General features: G+C 42.0%; 1 long non-coding RNA gene across 1 annotated transcript; it reads left to right on the forward strand.

Annotated features, from left to right (window-relative positions):
- The first annotated feature begins 11,957 nt into the window (after positions 1 to 11,957).
- On the forward strand, positions 11,958 to 20,843 carry LOC115894597. The gene is made up of 3 exons (XR_004054735.1): positions 11,958 to 12,233; positions 15,397 to 15,558; positions 20,803 to 20,843. It is a non-coding gene; the product is annotated as an uncharacterized LOC115894597 (long non-coding RNA).
- Positions 20,844 to 21,069: the final 226 nt, after the last annotated feature.

Raw genomic sequence — 21,069 nt, forward strand, 5'->3', positions numbered from 1 at the left:
CTGGTCTGCCAAAATCCTGAATCTGAGGCCATGCGCGGTGGCTCACGCCTGTAATCCCAGCACTTTGGGAGGTCAAGACAGGTGGATCACGAGGTCAGGCGATCGAGATCATCAGGGCTAACATGGTGAAACCCCATCGCTACTAAAAATATAAAAAATTAGCCAGGCATAGTGGCGGGCGCCTGTAGTCCCAGCTACTCAGGAGGCTGAGGCAGGAGAATGGCGTGAAGCCGGGAGGCAGAGCTTGCAGTGAGCCGAGATCGTGCCACCTCACTCCAGCCTGGGTGACAGAGTGAGACTCTGTCTCAAAAAAAAAAAGCTAAATCTGAAAAATACCTCAAAGACCAGTTCTTTGAGTTCCACAATAGTGATATCATCTCTAGGAGTAGCTGTGGGAGTTGTAAATACCTTGCAGCCTCAAGTTACGTGACTCCGGGGCAGTAGGTACCATAGAAAAGCAAGCGGGGCAGTGGCAGGTCATTATTGCACTGTGCCTATTCTTCAGCAGAGTTCAGGCTCCCACTATACTTCTAACCCTGTCTGATGAACACAGCAGCTTCATTCTCTGTGCAAGGAAGAGGATCCGTTTTCCTTGCCTCAAAGTGTAACTATAAACTAAATTTCTCTCACAGTTATCTTGGCCTCTGCACTATAACAAGGGAAAAAGAAAAAAGGAAAAAAAAAATTAGCCCGTGAAGTTGGGAGCAAGATGGAGTCAGCCATTTTAGCTTTTACTCATTATTAATTCTGCAAAGGCATATTCATGCCCAAAAATTGACGCTGGGGCTTCCTCTCTCTGAAACCATAGAGAAATCTGTTGCTGCTCCGTGGGTGTCACTTTGTCAAGGAGATGGTGACTTCTGAAGTCCCAGCAGCAGCTGCATCAGGTCAGAGGGTGACATAACTCAGTGAATTCTTCTGCAAATGACATCCAGCAAGGGTTGGCATAACCTCACAGTAAATGAGCATTTGCAATGTGGAGGACAGCGACCTATCAAAACGTGGAGCCCAACTCCATGACAGACAAACAGCTGAAGAGTCACACGGAGCTCCGAAGAGAAGCTATGTGAGAGGCTGGGCCAGGAAAGTGGGGACGAGGCCAGCCTCAGCCTCCCTGCCACATGCCTGCCCTGCCTTCAGCCCAGGGCTACTTCCTGCCCCTGCCTCAGCCTTCTCCACACTCCTTATTCCTTTAGGAAAAGGTTCCTGAGGTTCCCCCGCCACCAGTGCCACACCTTGCACTGAGTTCTAGAAATAGAAAGCAGAGGAGTGCAAGGTGTCATGAGAAAGGGAAGCTCACAAACTGACTTGGTGATTGTGGCCTGTGTGCACCTGACGCACCTGCCAGGTGCTGGGGGAACAGAGAGGGGAATCCGCTCTGCCTGTGGGACTCGGGTGTCATGAAAGGTTATGGGATATTCCCAAGAATGGCTTTTGTGCACCAAAATATTACTCAAAGGTTGTTTTTTATTAATATTCATTTTACCTAAAATACAAATTTTTAAATCTCATCTTTCCTTTAGCATTCAACTGAACTTACAAGCTTACTATTTCATAAACAGTACGACTCTAGCAAATTTTAGCCATCTCTACTAAGAAAACACTTACAACTTAATTAGATTGCCATAAATAGCTCAAACCTATCTGTAAAATAGTCAACTTTCAAGGGCTATAATTTGATAACAAAAATCTTAAGTACTTAAAAAACTCCAACAAATCTAATAAATTTATAAATATAAGGATTTTTAAGTATCTTAAATGCATATCACTTTAGTAAGACTTCAATATAAAACAAGTCAATGTGAGTGATTTAATAACATATTTGTAATAGAATCATAATGATAATCTGTTACTCCAATGTGCCAATTTCTTTAAACATTGTGAATTCTTAAAACACCAGATATGCACAGCTTATTTCTCAGCACCAACTATCATTACCAGAAGGTTGATGGGTTTCATCCCCTTAAATATTTCTATATTTAATCCACAACCTTCTTATAGTTAAGAGATGCATACCCACTAAGAAGACAGTTACGTAATCCCAGTAATTCTGGAATAACTTTTCAGCTTGATGAGGTGCCCAACAAGCAGAGCTATGGGCTGGGACCTGACACACCCGGACCCATTGTTCCATGTCCCCATCTGGCAGGCTAAGCCACATAGAGATGGACTCCACACCTTGTAGGAAGAGACATTCATGGAGCTCACATTCTTAGACCTGGGGTTCCCTCATCCCCTTATCGGATCCTTTTAATCGCTCATGAGCATCTACAACTGCCTATCAGGACGCTCTATCACCTAATGACATTCTGGGTGTGATATCCAAATCAGGTAAGGACACCCCTTCTGTGATCCCACAGAGCAAAAGAACAGACACTGAGAAGGCCTCGGGGAGACGGAGGCATTGGGACCGTGTTTCTCCTCACACCAATACTTTAATGCCTGTGTCTTCCTGCTTTCTACCAGCTGTTCAGGGTCCCACTGGGCTGGACCCAGTGGTATGCTAGAACTGGCTGTGCACATTTCTCTCCAATCCTGCTTTCAGTGACATCACATTGGCAGCCCAAAATCAGCCATGGCTGGGAAGCATTTATAGGACGAGGCAGATGCTACAAACAAGGGCTTTAGGAGGCTTAGTTGTCCAGCACTTACCATTGATGGTGCCCCAGTCAGACGTGCAATCTCTTTGGTCAGGCTTGGGATTCTCGACTAAACTCTGCATTCTAGGCCAATCAGCTGATTATTCTCTCCTTCCAGTTGAATTTGGTCTGTGCCAAAACAGAGTGTTGTAGTGCTCTGCACTACTGTTTCTGGTGGAAAAACTAAGCTAATAATGGATAAATTGGAATCACATTAAGATATCAGTGAGAAATATTTACAGGCAAGCTGAGAGAAGTCTCTTCCGTAGAATAGGGGGAAAATAATTACAAGTTTTTAAAAAGTGTCACTCTTTGGCTGGGCGCAGTGGCTCACACCTGTAATCCTAGCACTTCAGGAGGCCAAGGTGGGTGGATAACCTGAGGTCAGGAGTTTGAAACCAGCCTGGCCAACATGGCGAAACCCTGTCTCTACTAAAAATACAAAAATTAGCTGGGCATGGTGGCAGATGCCTGTAATCCCAGCTACTCAGAAGGCTGAGGAAGGAGAATCGCTTGAACCCAGGAGATGGAGGTTGCAGTGAGCCGAGATTGCGCCAGTGCACTCCAGCCTGCATGACTGGAGCGAGACTCCATCTCAAGAAAAAAAAAAAATCACACTTTGAGGAACTTCTCCAGTTGTCTTGATATCTAGCTTCCATGGTGCATTCTCCAGTGTCTTTTTGGTTGTTGCTGTTGCTCATAATCCTCAAAACCGATAAGTAAAACTATTGCCTTAAAAAAGGCCACTTTCCAAGCACGTACCCAGGGGTTGAGCCATTCTCCCTCTACACTCCTAGTTGAGCCTCTGGCTCTGATTTGTTTTATTTGGCATTTACATTTCTGGCCAACCTGGTATTTAATAAATAAACATTTATGAATTTTGTCGAGGTTTAAAAGTTGGAGGATTTCCCTTATGATCTAGGCTTCTGGCTTCCCTTGACAACTGGAAGGTCTGAGAATACATGACCCATATTTTCAAATGGTCAATGGTCAGCAACTAGCCAAGGCTGGGATGCGATTGCTCCTCTTCAAGTGGGTGCCAGTGGTTTCATTCACACAGTATCCACCCAGCCTGCTTCTCTCACTTACTCCCTGGAATGGATCGTGGAAATAAAGGTAACATTTCAGGAAGAACGGCAGCTCGAGGGATGCAATTCTGACCTCCCTAAGGGAGGCGTTCGTAAGATAGGAGGAGGATTGACGCTGTCTAACAGCACTAAAGGTTGTCAGGATGATCAAATTACAGTCCCTTCTCAAACGATTTACTCCAGTGTCCTGAATCTCCCCATCCCAGACAGCAGATTAGAATAGCGTCTGCCTGATGCTTTCTCTTTACATAATTGGCACCATCTTTCCTCTTCAGCAGAACTGCAGACGGCCTGGGCTGAACCTGACCTTTGTGAGAATTGAGGACACACACCTTGTTTGAAACCTCTCCACAACATCCTTTCCAGAGATTCCCAGTGTTCTCCAATCAACTTAGATGGTCTCATTACCTCCCAAGGCAGCCACCCTGACTCTTCAGACCATTTTCTTACATTGGACAGGAATCTGATGCCCATATTACCATACTAAAATTAGACACCACTTTATAATTTGCGAAGTACAGTCACACACATGGTGATGGTTAATTTTATGTGTCACCCTGACTGGGCTAAGAATGCTCAGTCAAATATTTCTGTGTGTATGTGTGTCTGTGAGGGTGTTTCTGGAAAAGATTAGCATTTGAATCAGTAAACTGGGTGAAGAATATCTACTCTCACTAAGGTATCATCCAATCTGTTGAGAGCCCAGATACAACAGAAAGGCTAAAGAAGTAAGAAGTGAGAATCTTCCTCACTCTCTCTCTCTCGTTCTCTCTCTGCCCCCCTCCGTCTCTCTTCCTCCCTCCCTCTTTCTCCCTTTCTGTCTCTCTTTCTCTCTTTCTCCCACCTCCCTTTCTCTCTTTCTCTCTTTCAGTTTCCCCTCTCCACCATTGAACTGGGACGTCCATCTTCTCCTGCCCTTGGACATCAGAGCTCCTGGCTCTTGAGCCTTTGGACCCTGGGACGTACACTAGCAGAGCCCCCAACCCCGCCCCGTTCCCAGGCCTTCACCTTCAGACTGAGAGTTACATCATTGACTGCCCTGGCTCTCAGGCTATCAGACACAGACTGATTCACATCAGTTTTCCTGGTTCGCCATCTTGCACATGACAGATGATGGGCCCTTTTGGCCTCCATAATTACATGAGCCAAATCACCTTTTTTACATATATACATGTATATATACACACACATATATACGCACATATATACACACACACACATATATGCATATATATATACACATACATATATACATACACACACACACACACATATATCCTATCAGTTCTGTTTTTCTGGAGAAACTTGGATAATACGAACACAGTCTCATTTAATCCTCACAGCAAGACTGAGTTATTTACATTATCACTTCTTTCCAAATGAGGAAATGGAGGCTCAGAGAAGTTGTATGGTTTAGCCAGTCACACAGCTGGTAAGTGGAAATAAGATATAATTTTTCTGATTCAGATTTCAGTATTCTTTTTCTAGAACCATTGGTCTAAGGTCTATCCTGTGCATTAATATCAAGCATGTCTAATTCCTCTTTTCTGTAACAGATTTTCATATATTTGACCACAGATGTCAAGCGTCCCATAAGCATTTCCTATTTCTCACTAAATATGCTGTGTTCCTTGCATCAAGAGTCATTTGACAAAGTTTCTACACTCCACGCTACTCTCACTTCTCTTCTAAACAGAGCAGGTAGTTTGAAAGCTCGAATATAAAGACAATACTTTAGGTATGGCCAGCCCAGCACTAAGGAGAGCACAACTGTCTTCTTCATCCTCTAGTGTTATACACCCAGTAATTCAGCCTGAGCACATGACATTCATGGCAATATGTTAAGCTAAACATTAGGTAATCATGGATCTCGCTTTGCCCAGGACAGTCTCCAATATGCTTGTTGTCCTGGCTGAATTGTTATTGATGCTCTCGTTTTACTCTTGAATGTCCTAGTTTGGATGCCAATTGCATGGTCCCCTTACCTATTAGGAAACAGAGCGTCAACCACTTCTTTCCTACGGTTGCTGTTGCTTAGGCTTGTCTTCTTGGGATAACATTTGAACCCAAGCAAAAAAAAAAAGTCTTAAATGTATCCATGTACTTGAATCCAGCCTATATGATACTGCACGAATGGTCCCAATTCTTCCGTGCACTCTGTCCTACGTAGCTCTGCGGGGCCCTCACTCTGCAGGGTGGTATCATTCTCCAGCCTTCACCACGGCCATGTGACTTGCTTTGGCCATTGGAAAGTTAAGAGTTATGAGACCATACAGCCCTGAAAAGTGTTTCCATGACTGGACTTGTATGCATACACTTCCGCCGTCACCATGAGAAGGCTGTGTCTGGGGTGGGCGCTGTACCCTGAGAGGAGGCTGAGGGACACATGGAGCGCAGGTGCCCCAGCTCAAGTGCCCTAGCCTAGAACTGAGATCAGCTGACAATAATGAGTGCTAGTTTAAGTCACTGAATTGGTGGTGGATTTTTTTAGGGCATCTATACACAGTCTAGCTGCATACTACTCCAGATTCCCAGGCTTTGGATATCTGACCCTACCATCCAAGCTACCATCATCCTAAACGTAATGAGTATGTATGCCATACACATACTCAAGTCCCTTTTAAGCTATTGAATAGGATAGGGCTATTTTGTACCCTGAACCCTCAGGGAACAGCATTCCAAATTAATAATTCAATCAGCAGTCTAACCAGACCAGTTAGTTATAATAAACTAATAATTGTTGACTCTGATTGAGCACATGATTTTCAGCATGTGGTATGAACTATCTCGTTTAATCCTCTTCACTCTATGAGTCAGATGATATAAGCCCTATTTTATGATGAGCACAATGGTGAACACATGGCTTGAGGAACGTACCCAAGTCACACAGCTGTGAGTGCAGCTGGGGTCCTCCCTGACGGCAGCACCTTCACTCCTGGGCACCTCATTTCCACCCATCGAGTGATCGAGTGCTGACCACATTCCAGGAGAGCCTGGCACACGGCTTTGGGGAAGTTGAGAAACACAATCTCAATTCTTAGTGGGATATCACTCCCCGAAAAGTAGTCAGCATGATGTAAATAAAAAGAATATGAGATTTGGAGATAGCCAGACAAATGTGGGTTCACATCTGGGCTCTAGCACTGACCTAGGGTTGTCTCCTTAATCTCTCTGAACCACACTTTTGTTGTCACAAAATGAAGGTAAAAATGCTAATAACTTCACATGGTCATTTACAGCATGTAAAGCTCCTAGCTCGGCCAATAACTCAGTTTCAAGAGATACTTGCTCACCTCCGTGTCTCAGGTAAAAGTAGGGTTGGTTCGACATCTTGCCCAGTGATGTGTGGATGTGCTAAAGACTGCACTCAGACCCTCCCTTCCTTGCTGGCCAGGCCATGTTTTGTGTTTGTGAAACTAATTCTTTCACTGACTTGCACTCGTTGCTACTGACTCTTACATTGCATATTCAGGTCACTGCATAGTCCAAAAAAAGAATCCAGTCTTCTCCTCGAGCCAGCTGAGTGAAATGCAAAGACAGGGCATTACTTCCTCCGAAAAACAAAATTTGGAAATTGAAAAACAAAACACAGAAAACATTTTTAAAATTCTAATTAGAAGAGGGAATGGAAACTCGTTTTCCAATTTTGGAAACCACTTCGTCATTTTGACACTAAATTTAGAAATGAACTCAACTTTGGAGCATGTCGGACCTCAGATCTCTAGCACTGCAGGTCCTGTGTAGCTGCGTTGTGCCCAGATAGCAAAATAGGTAACAATTACAATCACAGGCTTTAGACCCAGAGACTCCAAGGAGGCTTATTAGCTGTAGGACCCTGGACAGGTTGCTTAACAGGTTTATACTTTTGTTTACTCACTTGTAAGACAGAAATTACAATAATGCCACCTCATCCAATTGTAGTCGGAATGAAAAGAACTGATACTTAGAGAAATCTTAGCCCATAGTAAACGCTCAAAAAAAAATCTGCTGAATTATCATTACTAATGAGATTTTGTTCAGTTAAATTTCTCTTTTAGAGCACATTTTCTTGATTTACGTAAGCATTACTGCAGCCATCCTAGGCAAAGCTACAAGAAAAACAAGGAACTGAAAATAGAAGTTATTGGTTTCGCCTTTTAAACATTCCCAGTTAAGTACCTTAAAATGCTATCTTAACTTTTTTTTTTAAACTTTATTCTTTCCACCTTTTTTCTCTCTTTCCACTTTTCCTTCCCCTCTCTTAACTGAAAAAGCCTAACTGGATGCTAAGGATACCTGTAAAGGTTTGACAAAAGAACAGGATACTGACATGCTATTAAATCTCTCCACCCAAACACTAATCAAATCCAGAGTGCAAGATGGTGACTTTATCATGGAGGAACTGGCAGACACCAACTTGGTCAGTTGAAAGATGTTGGCACCTGCTCCTGAAAAGAACACAGCATAATTTCTGAGGTAGTCCTGCCAAGATGTGTGGACTGAGTCTAGTCTTGAGATAACATCGGAGGGACCCAGGTATGTATCATTTTACACTCTGAAGGGCGTGTACCTTTTAAGACTCTCAAGAACACTGTTATGGGCTGAATCATGTCCCCCTCAAAATTTATATGTTGAAGTTTAACCCTCAGTACCTCAAAATATGACCATAATTCAGAGATAATTTCTTTAAAGGGGTCATTAAGTTAAAATTAAAAAAAATTAAAATCAAGCCATTGATGTTATCCTCATCTGATATAACTGGTGATTTTCTAAGACGAGGAGATGAGGAAACAGACACATGCAGAGGGAAGATCACCTGAAGACACATGGAGAGGATGGCCATCTGCAAGCCAAGGAGAGAGGCCTCAGAAGAAAGCAACCCTGCCGACACCTAGAACCTGGATTTCCGGTCTTCAGAACTGTGAAACAATACATTTCTGTTCTTTAAGTCACCCAGGCTGTGGTGCTTTGCTATGGCAGCCAGAACAAACCAATACAGACATGAAAGAGAGGGAAAGACTGAGAAACTGTTCCAGATGGAAGGAAACTGATGAGATGTGACAGCTCATCGCAACACATGATTCTGATCTTGGACCAAAAAGGAAAAAAAGGAAATACATTTTGGGGACAGTTAGTGAAATGTGAATGGGGTCTGAGGCCCAGATGATGCTGAATTGATGTCAATGCCCTGGTTGGGAGGGTTGTGTGGTGGTTACATAGGAGAGTGCCCTCGCTTTGGGGAGGTCCACACAAAAGTATTTAGGGATGATGGGCATCATAGCCAAAAACAAATATGTTTGTCAATAAAGACAAAAGCTGATGGAGCAAATGTGGTAAAATGCTAACAACTGGGGAATACGGGTGTTCTTTGTACTTTTTGAGAAGGTTTTCTGTAAATTTGAAACCGCTTTTTTTTTTTTTAAGGTTGAAAATGATGTCTTGGGAACCCTTGTGTACTGTTGGCAGGAATGCAAAAATGTACAGCCTGTAGGGAAAACACTGTGGTGGTTCCTCAAAAAAATAAACATAGAATTACCATAGGGTCTTCTGTATATATACCCAGAAGAACTGAAAGCAGACACTCCAACAAATACTGAAAATGTTTGCTTTCACACTCATGTTCACTGCGGCATTATTCACAACAGCCAAAATGTGGAGGCAACGCGAGTGTCCATCGATGGATGAATGGATACACAAATGTGCTATAAACACACAATGGAATATTATTCTGCCTTAAAAAGAAGGGAACTTCTGACACGTGCTACAACATGAGTGAACCTCGAAGACGTTATGGTAAGTTAAATGAGCCAGACAGAAAAGGATGAATACTATAGGATCCCACTTACATGAGGTACCTAAAATAGTCTTAATTCATAGAGACAAAATACAGACCATTTCTAACGTCAGATGGCTTGACTTACAGTTTTTTGACTTTACAATGGTGAAAAACCGGTATGCATTCAGTAGTAACTGTACTTTGAGTACCCATATGACATGGTTTGGCTGTGTCCCCACGAAATCTCACCTTGAATTGTACTAATCCCCACATGTCAAGCGTGGAGATAACTGAATCATGGGGGCAGTTTCCACCATACTGTTCTCGTGGTAGTAAGTCTCATGGTATCTAATGATTTTATAAATGGGAGTTCCCCTGCACAAGCTCTGTCTTGCCTGCCTGCCGCCATGTAAGATGCGACTTCGCTCCTCCTTTGCCTTCTGCCATGATTGTGAGGCCTCCTCAGCCATGTGCAACTGTGAGTCAATTAAACCTCTTTCCTTTATAAATTACCCAGTCTCCCATATGTCTGTATTAGCAGTGTGAGAACAGACTAATACACCATAGAATTATTCTGAGCATTTACTGAGTACTTACTATTAGAGCTTTCCCTTTTAGTACAGTATTTAATACATTACATGGGATGTTTCGTATTTTATTGGAAAATAAGCTTTATGTTAGGTGATTTTGCCCACTTGTAGGCTAATGTAAGTGTTCTGAGCACGTTTAAGGTAGGCTGGGCTAAGCTGTGATGTTCAGTAGGTTAGGGGCATGGAATGCATTGTCAGCTTTCGATGATGGGTTCATCTGGACCTAACCCCATCATAAGTCAAGGAGCATCTGTAGAATGGTGGTTTTTCAGGGGCTAGGGGAAGGGGAATGGGAAAATGTTGTTTAATGAGTGTGGAGTTTCAGCTTTATAAGATGAAAAGTGTTCTGGAGTGTGGCTGCACAATGGTGCGGATGTTCTTGACACTGCGGAACGGGACACATAGATGATTACGATGGTAAATGTTGTTATATGTATTTTTACCCCAACTACTTTTCAAAAAATACCTTGGCTATTATTTATCTCCTTATGTATATGTCTTTTTTCCTTTGCTGGCATATAAATCTCTTGGAGGCAGAAACCATGTCTGAACTCACAGCATGTTTCAGAACCGAAAGCCAGGGCGCAGTGGCTGACCAGTACCGAGTTCCTGCAGGAGGGGACCCTTCCAGTGGATGTAGACCTGGAAAATGAGATTACCTTATTTATTCCTCTGAATATTCCCCAGTATCGATCACAGTGCTCTTTATAAAGTAAGTGCTCGGTAAACGTTCGTTCGTGGTGATGCTAAGGGCCGGAAGGGTCTTCAACCTTTTCTTTCCCGCTCTCCCTCCTAGCTCAGCCCTCAGGGAATCCCAAGAGCTGGCTAAGGGGCCATTCTCCTCGCTACCTGGGCCTGCATCTGCCCAATCGCTTCCTGAGGAAGTTATCTAGACATTGACTAGAAACCAAAGGTCCCATTTTTCATCTGCCATTTATTTATCATTGTATAACTTAGGTAAGTCCTTCCACCTTCACTGTCAGTTCTTCACTCACTGTTTTGCATGCAAGGAGTCCGGAAATAAGCGTGAACACCCTGCGCGTGGGACGGGTCCTGAAATTCACGAGGTGCTGGGGCTTTGCGTTTATTCCTCCAGTTCCGCCTGCGCAAACCTGACGATCCGGCCGGGCCCGCGGGGAAGCGAGCGGAAGCAGGAAGCGTGCGCTGCTGTCCCGCGACCCACCCCGCTGGGCGGCGCAGCTGCGTCTGCGCGCGGGGAGCCGGGGCGGCCGTGGGCTTCCCCTGAGCGCGGGCTGACGGCTGCCGCCTGTGGGCGCCCCGGCCCTGCAGCCGAGCCGGAGGGGCGGACCGGTGGGTGTCGGGAGGAGGCAGCAGCGGCCAGACCTCTGCGGCTTCTCTCCCACTGGAGAGGGAAGAGCCGCGGCCGCGAGGATTCCCAGCAGTGACCGCGTGTTGAGAGCCTGGAAGTGGCCCCGAAGCCGTCCCTTTCCCGATAGCCAAGCAGAAGTAGGACTCGAAGCACCGGGGCTGGGATGCCCATGCTGGTGACGCCTTGGGGCTCGCAGTTATACTTGGCGACCGGTCTACACGGCGATTCGGTGCTTTCCGGAATAGCAGATTCACCTATCTTTAGACCCACCTTTGTCCTTTGGGGTGTAGCCCGGCCTGCGCTTTCCTACGAGCCCTGCTGTCACCTGAACAGCCTGATGACTTCACGCTCAACCACTGGAGGGCACAGCCACATCATTTTTAAAAAATTGATTTCCCCACTTAAAGCTGACATGGTTGGGGGGAAATAACATTTTAAAAATGTAAAAAGATATATATACGTATCTCTCTCTGATTGTTCTGATATAAAGTCAGGTGGGATTCTTCAAAACAGGGAGGCTGCTGCAGTCCCTTCATTTTACAGCTGAGAAAACGAAGGCCTTGGAGCTTGAGAACTCCAGTTGCCCAAGGCGCACAGGTGGTGGGTAAGGACGCTGATGATTTCTCCAAAGAATCCTTCCCTGACCCAGGAGGATCCGGTGGGAGAGCGGAGCCGTCCACAGCTCAGCCAGGACACAAGAAGGCCCAGGGTGGCAGGAGCCCCACTGTGTGCTGTGGCGGATGGCAGAGGAAAAGTCAGCATTGTCCCTCAACTGCAGGATCATGTGATGTGATGGGGAAAAATTCTGAGTACAAGACACAGGAAGCGCAGGTCAGGAAACACATGGTACCCAGAAGGGCTTAACTAGTTGCAGCTGTGCAGGGCGACGTGCAGAGTGCCCCAAGGGTGTCCTGAGTGAGGGTGGACATCCCCTGCCCTCTGGCTTCGTGAAGGCTTCGTGAAGCCTGCCAGGTCACCTTTGTTTTCAGGGATAGCTTCTTTATGACACTCCCTCCACCAGTAATTGACAAAGTCTGCTTCCCTTGAGTGTCTGATAAAGGATTCAGTTTACACGATTGTTAAGACAGGATCATGAAAGAAGACAGAAGACGGATGTGAGTGGCCCTCAGAAAAAATAGTATCAAAGGAAACTGAGGAGTCTGTGTTCTGAGTTATAACATCAGTCCTGTGTGTAAGTGCTGAGTTTCAGCTTCTGCCCAAGGCTAGGAGTTGCCTAGTCGACTTAAACTGTAAGCTCCTAAGGGACAGTGCTGACCCTTGAGATGACCGGGCAGCCATCAGCTTCATGCTAGAGGCTTTAAAGCAAACCCAAGGTGCAGTCTCAGTACTGATTATTTGGGCTAGTGCCTTTCTTAACATTTCACGGATACATTCCCTATTTAATTTATTTTATTTTATTACAGTTTTTCTCTGTTCAGTCATGGCCATTCTAACTTAGCTGCTGTTGTCTTTGTAAGTTTATTTAATATCTTTTAAATATTAAAAGATTAAATAGATTATTTTATAATAAATCTTTTAATATTATTAATTTTAGATAAGAACCGTGTTTACTTTCAAGAGTAGTAAATAAAGAAGACTAAAAACTTAAGAGACTGAAAGCTGCTGAGAATGCGTAAGAGAAACTTGGTTATCAAACGCAATTCTGATCTTTTATCAGGCATCTGTATCAATGTCAATGATATAACCGTGGTTAACTTCATGAAGAAGCAAGATATTTGATTCTCATTTGTTTAAAGAAACAGTCCATTTCTTCTAAAAGTATATACTGTAAAACACAAACCACCTAGCTGGGAAATAAAAGATGGTTATGCTTTATCATTTATATAAGCCTGGCCTTTCTCCAAGCTTTATCATTTATATAAGCCTGGCCTTTCTCCAAAATGATTTTGATATAGCTTACAACAAAAACTGTGTTAGGCTTAATAAAAGAAGAATGGAAATGGAAACTAAGGATCAACAGAAAAGAGTATCACAAATATGGTAATACTAGCATGTAATGTTATTTCTGTAATTGAGTGTAAATGTGGCTCTGAGCTTCCTGGAGGCCAAGGCAAAAATAGAGACAAGAGCAACGTGCATAATATCATTAGCAGACAGAAAGATCATGTGACTTTTTAATTTTTTTCCCAGAAACTGAATCTAAAAAGAATCACTCTATATGAAGACTCATATATATGACTTTAAGTGAAAAAATGATGAACACTATCCTCCATGAGAGTTTTTGCGCAGATTGAAGGAGATAAGAACTGATATTGAAGCCCAACTCAGTGAAGTTGATCCTGTCAGGCTAGGCTCAGACAAGCAAACTTCTGATGAAATCCTAGAATTCCGGCAAATGCAGGCATGGAATGAGCGATTCCTATTCCATCTGCCTCATTGTGCCTGGAGCCAGGCCTAAGTGTTGAAGACAGCTTGTTTCAATATAAGATCAAATGAGATTGTTCATAACAGGAGTCTGCAGGAATAGAGCACCTCTGATTTGAAATGATGGATGATTTTCAACAGCCGTGTATCTGCTCCCTTGGCAGCACCCCAAGCACAGACCCTAGGCTATTTCAGTGTGTCATCTGGCAGGCCCAGTGCACAAACAGAGGATGTCTCAACTGTACATGTGTAACACAGCTTTAATTCATAATTTCATCTCTGGATGGGATTTTGAGCAGATGGGCATTGCTGTCTTTTTAAAGGTAAAAAAATCAATGAAAGACACTGTGGTTTTGAAATTAAATGAGCCCTTGAAAAATACCAGCTTTGTTTGGCGTTGCGTTTTCTTTTTTCCTCTCCTCCAAAGTTCTTTGCAGCAAAATATTCAATTGAAAACTCAACATGCCCACTGCCTCCCCATTCCATTAAAAAAAAAAAAAATTCTATGGAAAGTCTCCACTAACAGGAAGAGAGAAGTTCTTCACAGTTTGGTTTTATTTTTAAATGATAGTCATTACCTCATTTTTAAAGGATTTGTAATAAATTAGGCAAGTAACACTTGTGTACCAGTTTCTAATCAGTTTCTAATGTGCCTGGAACTTGCTGGGCTACAAAAAAAAGGATCATCTGTTTTTTTTTCTACACCCAAAGATATCCCAATCTTATCGGAGAAGGGAAACTGAGGCATGTGTTACAGTTAGAGGACTGGGAAGCACTAATCTGTGTCAAACTACAAAGTGCAAATTCAAAGGAGAGATCGTCATGGGAGGGAGTGATCCGGAAGAATTCGTAGCCCTTACCTGTCCCAGTCATGCTTCTTGCCAAAGAAAAAGAGAAATCTCCAAGTATCTTAATGCTTTCAGCACTTCTCCAATCTGACAAATATTTATTCAGATTCAAACTGACTGCCCAAGTTTCACTGCAGCTCCTTGTTTCCTGTTAGAACTTTTAAAGAATCTTTGCTTAAAACATTAAAGGCTGAATGAAGAGCAAGAAAATCTTGCCTATGAATAAGACACTGGGAACTGCACAGAATCAACATCAGCTCACAAGCTCATCATCTCACGCACGGATTCCTGAGCACATTCTCGCATTCTTGCTCTTAATCCTCCCTTGGCAACCTTCTACTCAGACATCATCTTTTATGCAGAGAAGCAGGCACGTTTCTCATCATTAATTCTGTTCTCAGCCAGGTGTGTAGCCACAGAGCATACAGACCACAGGATGAAGTGAGCACCCCAGGACGTAAATTTGCGTGGAGAAATTACAGCTCAGGTTTCTTACACAGCTTTAGCCCATCAGGACATGAAGCTGTCTTGCAAATTGCGGGTGTGTCTAAGCTCTTAAGCACATGTGAACTTTAACGCACGTGCATTCCCTACTCACATACACGATACAAGCATGCCACACACTCACAATCCAATTGGCTAACTAAGGTTATTAACAGGAAAGAACAATTATAGTCCTTATGGTCATAATTTTGTTTGAATTTTCGCCTCATCAAAAATGTAACAGCCAACTAAAGCAGGCTTTCCTCTGTTTTTCCTAGTGAAAGCATATTGACTTTCCTGACTTCTTATGGCCACATTTAAGGAAAGGAGTAAGCACTGGAATCACCAAAACAGCAGTCACCAGCTTCATCAGCCTCCCAATTCCACGGAGCCCCTTGAAAATCCAGGGGCGCAGACTGGCAACAGTAGAGATTTAATAGGTAAGACCTTGGGTTCAGTGAACAGATCTCTCACAGTTCCCGATATCAGCCCCTATCAGAAATTATCTTTTACTTTGTATATTTCACGTATTTCAAATAGAAGGGGTCAAGACTAATGGTGACCAATCTTCATTCATTTGATAAACCTTTATTAAACACAAGTGTGGCTTTGTTCTAGGCAGCATGAATAGAATGATTTACAAACTGTCGCTGCTCTTTGGGCAGTCACTGTTTTATAGGGGAACTCGAGAAGCAGTCAGGAAGGAAGGTCTCAGAGGAGATGGCCCTGAAACTGAATCAGACTTTAAAAGATAAGTTGGTCAACAGGGTTGGAGGGAGGGAAAAGAAGGTTTTGAAAGATGGATCTTTCAGAAAAAGCAAATAACTTGGGCACAGGCATGGGCACAAAAAGGAAAAGAAAAGCCAGAGCATTCAGAGAATTGCAGAACATTTTGCATGACTGAGTATAGGAAGCAAGAGAGGCCTTTTGAGAAATACGACTGGAGAGGTGATGAGGGGCCCAATCTTGTGTTACACAAAGAACCTCTTATGCCACACAAAGGAATTTGGATTTTTTTTTTTTTTCCTTTAGGCATAAGGAAGCCATTGAAGGGTTTTAAACAGGAACAATGTAATCAGATTTACTCTTTGGAAATAAGATCTCCTGGTTAGTTAATGAACTCATGTTTCTCTTTTTCTATGTTAACCATTGTTTTATTGTTTGGTCTTTAGACTCTATTATTGATTGAAATGCCAAAGTGATGGGAGTCAAGAGGCTTTGCCACTTAACCTTCCACAGTTTATTTTATTTGCTTTTAAAATAGTTATTATATTACGTGCTTTGCCTTATTAGTTTGGTGTACAATTAAAGTAAGATAAAGGCAGAGAAACTAGCTTGTAGTTCTATTGCTATGGACACCATTAGTTAGTTGATGTCAGAAAGCTTACAGATGAATCAATATTTACTACTGGACCAGTTACAGACAAAACCAGAAGATATTAGATCTAGCACAAACTTTATAAACTATTGAGCCTTTCATTTTATTTTGCATTTAAAAATCCTTACATCAGAGATTCTGAATTCCTTCATCAGGGGTGTGGCCTGTGCGCTGAGATTTTTTAAAGCTCTCCAGGTGATTTTAATATACAATTAGATTTGAGAACTATGATTTTAGTCTTAAGTGGCTTTACAAGTAAATGCCTTTAAATTCTGTGGTAATACATCATTCATAGGCTATTCAGGCTGCAGTAAAACATAGAGAAAAAACGAACAATTATTGAGTTCATTTTATGAAGCAAGAATAATCTTAATAACAAAAGATAAAAACCTTTAAAAAGATGTGAAGCTATAATCTTTTCATGAATATAGGTATAAAATCATAAAATATTATAAAAATATTTTAACCGTATATTAAAAGGGTAAGCTAAACAGAATTTACTTTAGAAATTGAAGAATGGTTTAATATTGGGAAGTTTATTATTGTAATACCTGGGCGACAGAGTGAGACTCCATCTCAAAAAAAATAAAAAGAAAAGAAAACAGAAAATGCAAAGTTTAGTCTCAAGCTGAGACTAAATATTTGCAAATCATGTGTCTGAAAAAAGACTTGCATCAGAATAGAGAACTCTTATCACTCCATTAAAAAAAGACAATTCAAAATGTTCAGCAGAAGATATGAACAGATAATTCACCAAAGAATATATTATGATAGCAAATAAGCATATGAAAAGTTGCTCAACATTATCAGTGCTTAGAGAAATGCGAACTAAAACCATACTGAGCTACTTTGACACATACACTAAAATGTCTCTAATCGGAAAAATTGAAAATATCACATTCTGGTAAAGATTTAGAGGAACTGGAATCCTCACACATTGCTAGCGAGAATGTAAAAAAGATACAGTCACTTCGGAAAACAATTTGTCAAATACTCAGTAAGTTAAACACACCCACTTCTAACTATCTACACAGAGAAATGAAAATGTATGCTCAGACAAAAAAAATTCAGCATTATTATTTTCCATAACCAAAACCTGGCTATTCTAGTTCAGGATGACATACTGAACATATGTGTTCACCTCGTGTCCCTCCTGAGACCCCAGTGAAATGACCATGTAGAAATACAAAGAGGAATAAACTCACGCAACAAAAGCATGGAAGGGTATCAGTAAACAAGAAACTTCAACAAATTTCCAGAGGACAGAAAGCTGATGTACAGGCCGGGCGCAGTGACTCACGCCTGTAATCCCAGCATTTTGGGAGGCCAAGGTAGGTAGATCGCCTAAGGTCAGGAGTTCGAGACCAGCCTGACCAATGTGGTAAAACCCCATCTCTACTAAAAATACAAAAATTAGCCAGGCATGATGGAGTGTGCCTGTAGTCCCAGCTACTCGGGGGCCTGAGGCAGTAGAATTGCTTGAACGCAGGAGGCAGAGGTTGCGGTGAGCCAAGATCACACCATTGCACTCCAGCCTGGGTGACAGAGCAACACTCTGTCTCAAAAAAAAAAAAAAAAAGAAAAGTAAGAAAGCTAATGTACAGGCAAGAGAAGGATGCTGAAGCCCAGAATATAATCGTTGTTGGAGGCTCTGTAAGAAGGAGCCAGCCTCCTCTATGGAGACCTAAAAGAGAAGGAGAGAAACAGGGGGAATGATGGAATATGTACGCCACTATGTCACAGCCCTGCCAGTCACCCCTCCCCTTCCCACTCTTCCAGAACAGCTGGAAGGCCAACATTGCCACTGTTACAAAAGATAAAGAATGAAGAAATTTCACACATTTACCTAGGAAGATGTAAACTTTCTGTTGTAGATAATTTATTACAGAGTACTCCGTCCACACCCAGGGGCCCCGCACAAGTGCTTCTCAAAGCATCTGTAGTGAAGGACCAGATCTTGTGTTAAAATTTCGAATCCATTGCAGAAGGTTAGTTTTTAAAATATAATCAAAATAAATTACTAGAAAAATAAAATTTAAAAAGCAAAGACACACAAAAAATACAAGTGCAAATGTTTTATTACCAGACTCAAGAGACAAAAGAGCGTATTTCTTTTCTTTTTTTTTTTCTGAGACAGAGTCTTGCTCTGTCACCTAGACTGGAATGCAGTGGCACTATCTCGGCTCACTGCAAGCTCCGCCTCCCGGGTTCATGCCATTCTCCTGCCTCAGCCTCCCGATTAGCTGGGACTACAGGCGCCCACCACCACGCCTGGCTAATTTTTTGTATTTTTAGTAGAGACGGGGTTTCACCATGTTAGCCAGGATGGTCTCAATCTCCTAATCTCCTGACCTCATGATCTGCCCACCTCGGCATCCCAAAGTGCTGGGATTACACACGTGAGCTACCGTGCCCAGCCCCTACACAAAAGATTATATTTCAATCAATGTTATCAGCACAAATTTAAAATAGAAAAAAAGGCAAGAATTACAAAAATGGTCCATACTTACTGAAAGTGTGTGTATAGGCGATTGAAGTAGACATTGTTACATTAAAATATTCATGTCATTCTACCATTGAAACTAAACTAAAGGTTATGAAGGGAATTGTAATTCCCATATAGAAAACCTATAAGTTTTGAATAAACAGCATGTATAAAAATATCAAAAGTTTTTATTGTAAAAAATGAGCCTGATTCTTGTTTATTAATTAATTTAATCTATGTTGGATTGTTGACAATGCCATTCACAGAAGATAATGCATGTCTAAACTGTTTCTATGTATTTTTTCCCTTGTTTTTAAAGAAACATTTCTCGTACCATAATAGTATCATTTTAAAGTGTACAATTGGCCGGGCGCAGTGGCTCACGCCTGTAATCCTAGCACTTTGGGAGACCGAGGCGGGTGGATCACTTGAAGTCAGGAATTCCAGACCAGGCTGGCCAACATGGTGAAACCCCGTCTCTACTAAACTTACAGAATTAGCCGGGCAGGTGGCGCACGCCTGTAATCTCAGCTACTTGGGAGGCTGAGGCAGGAGAATCGCTTGAACCCGGGAGGCGGAGGCTGCGGTGACCCGAAATTGTGCCACTGCACTTCAGCCTGGGCAACAAGAGAGAAACTCCATCCCCCCCCCAAAAATTAAAGTGTACAATTCAGTGGTTCTCAGTATATCAGATTCACAAGGTGTGCAACCAAAAGCACTAATTCCAGGATGTTTTCATCACCCCAAATAGAGATCCCATGCTCGTGGGCCGCCATTGCCCAGTCTTCCTGCCCTCAGCCCTGAACGCTTCCTAATCTGTTTTGTTTCTTTATAGTTTTGCCCATTCTGAACATTTCATATAAATGGAGTAAAAGGCTACAACATGTAGCCTTTTTTGTCTGACTATTTTTACTCAGCATAGTGTTTTCAAGGTTCATCCACATCGTAAAATGTGTTAGTAATTCATTCCTTTTTGTGGCTGAATAGTATTTTTTTGTGTAGATAGATCACAATTTATTTATTCATTCATCTGTTAGTGGACAATTGAGTTGTTTCCACTTTTTGGCTATTATGAATAATGCTGCTGTGAACATTAAAATGTAAGCTTTTGTGTGAACATACATTTTCATTTTCTTGGCTATATCCCTAGGAATTGAATTGCTGGGTTATATGAAAACTATGTGTTTAACTTTCTTAGGAGCTAGCTAACTGTTTTCCACAATGGTTGTGCCATTTTATATACCCACCGGCAATTTATTAGAGTTCCAATTTTTCCACATCCTTGCCAATATTTATTTCCCTTTTAAAAATTATTATTATAGTCATTCTAGTGTGTCTGAAATGATATCTCATTGTAGTTTTGATTTGCATTTCTCTGATGATCAATGATGTTGAGCACCTTTTCAAATACCTGGTTGCCATTTGTATGTCTTCTTTGGAGAAATGTCTGTTCAAATCATTTGCTCATTTTTTAATGGGTTTTTTTTTTTTTTTACTGTTAGAGATCTTCATTCATATATTCTAGATACTAGATGCTTATGAGATACATGGTTTGCAAATATTTTATTTCATTCTGTGGGTTTTCTTTTCTTTAGGACAGTCTTTTGATAGTGTCCTTTAATGCACAAGAGTCTGTGATGCTCATGTAATCCGATTTGTCTATTTTTGTCTTTGTTTACTTAGACATTACTGAGATCATATCTAGGAAACCAATGCCTAAATGATGAAGATTTACACACATTTTCACTTAAGAGTCTTATACTTTGGGCTCTTTTTAAATTTAGTAGTTTTTTTAATGTGTGTTTTGTTGTTTCTTTCAAGATACAGGGTCTCGCTCTGTTGCCCAGGCTGGAGTATAGCAGTGCAATTATAGCTCACTGTAATTGTGAACTGTAATCGTGAACTGTAATCGAACTGTAATCGTGCTATCTCGGCTCACTGCAATCTCTGCCTGTGAATTTCTGCAAAAAAAAAAAAAAAAATCAGTAGAGATTTTGATAGTGATTGCATTGAAACTGTACACCAACTTGGTGAGTATTCCCATCTTAACAATATTAAGTATTTTGATCCATGAACATGGATCTCTTT

Source organism: Rhinopithecus roxellana, chromosome 18 (genome assembly GCF_007565055.1).
Source record: "Rhinopithecus roxellana isolate Shanxi Qingling chromosome 18, ASM756505v1, whole genome shotgun sequence".
Classification (NCBI taxonomy): Eukaryota; Metazoa; Chordata; class Mammalia; order Primates; family Cercopithecidae; genus Rhinopithecus; species Rhinopithecus roxellana.